Below are 1,224 nucleotides of genomic sequence, written 5' to 3'. Positions count from 1 at the left end.
ACGTAATTTCAAAAATTAATGATAATAGCATATTTGAAATCTATATATTTTTCTGATGAATTTTCATATATGGCATGTCAGATTTAAAGTTAGGGTTTCAAAGATATGAAAATTTCAAAAAGTAATTGATTTTTTAAAGGAAAAGGGTGGTTGTGGGAATCGAACCTACGACCTCTAGCGCGGTAGGTCACGGAACCAACCAGTGCGCTACTCGCTTGGTCGTTGTACATGAGGGGATCTCCCCTTATTGAGCTATAGGCGAGCGCGGAAAAAAAAACAAAACATTCTTCTCACTTACCGATGGCCATTGGTGGGTAATTATTTGCAACTTTAGGGGTAGTTTTAATGACGGACGGGCAGAAGCGATATCCGCTTTATTAGTAGGTAAAGCAAACATATAGGATAGCTCCACAAAAACAACCAATCTATAAGGACATATGTAATAGGCATTTCTAAAATATCTCATCATACGAAGAAGGTATTATTTAAGTTTGCACCCTGAACGTAATTTCAAAAATTAATGATAATAGCATATTTGAAATCTATATATTTTTCTGATGAATTTTCATATATGGCATGTCAGATTTAAAGTTAGGGTTTCAAAGATATGAAAATTTCAAAAAGTAATTGATTTTTTAAAGGAAAATGGTGGTTGTGGGAATTGAACCTACGACCTCTAGCGCGGTAGGTCACGGAACCAACCAATGCGCTGCTCGCTTGGTCGTTGTACATGAGGGGATCTCCCCTTATTGAGCTATAGGCGAGCGCGGAAAAAAAAACAAAACATTCTTCTCACTTACCGATGGCATTGGTGGGTAATTATTTGCAACTTTAGGGGTAGTTTTAATGACGGACGGGCAGAAGCGATAGCCGCTTTATTAGTATATATAATATATATATATATATATATATATAGGTAAAAATAAAAATAAAGATAAAGATAAAAGATAAAGATAAAAATAAAGATATAGGATGAGTCTATTCTAATAAAAAAGAAACACCCCCACCTCGCTACGCTCCCCTGGTCAACGGGGCTCCCCCCACCTCCCGACCCATCCCACGTGCACCGCCGCCCGACCCGGCCACCACCCACCCCACGGCACCTTGAGGATCTGGCCGGCGACCCTGACCACCGCGGCGCTCCACCCTCCCACCTCCTTCCGGGATCTGGCCGGCGACCACGGGGACGGCCTCCCGACCACCGCGACACCACACCATGCCACC

The sequence above is a fragment of the Triticum aestivum genome, chromosome 5A (genome assembly GCF_018294505.1).
Source record: "Triticum aestivum cultivar Chinese Spring chromosome 5A, IWGSC CS RefSeq v2.1, whole genome shotgun sequence".
NCBI lineage: Eukaryota > Viridiplantae > Streptophyta > Magnoliopsida > Poales > Poaceae > Triticum > Triticum aestivum.
This window is presented reverse-complemented; position numbering follows the sequence as displayed.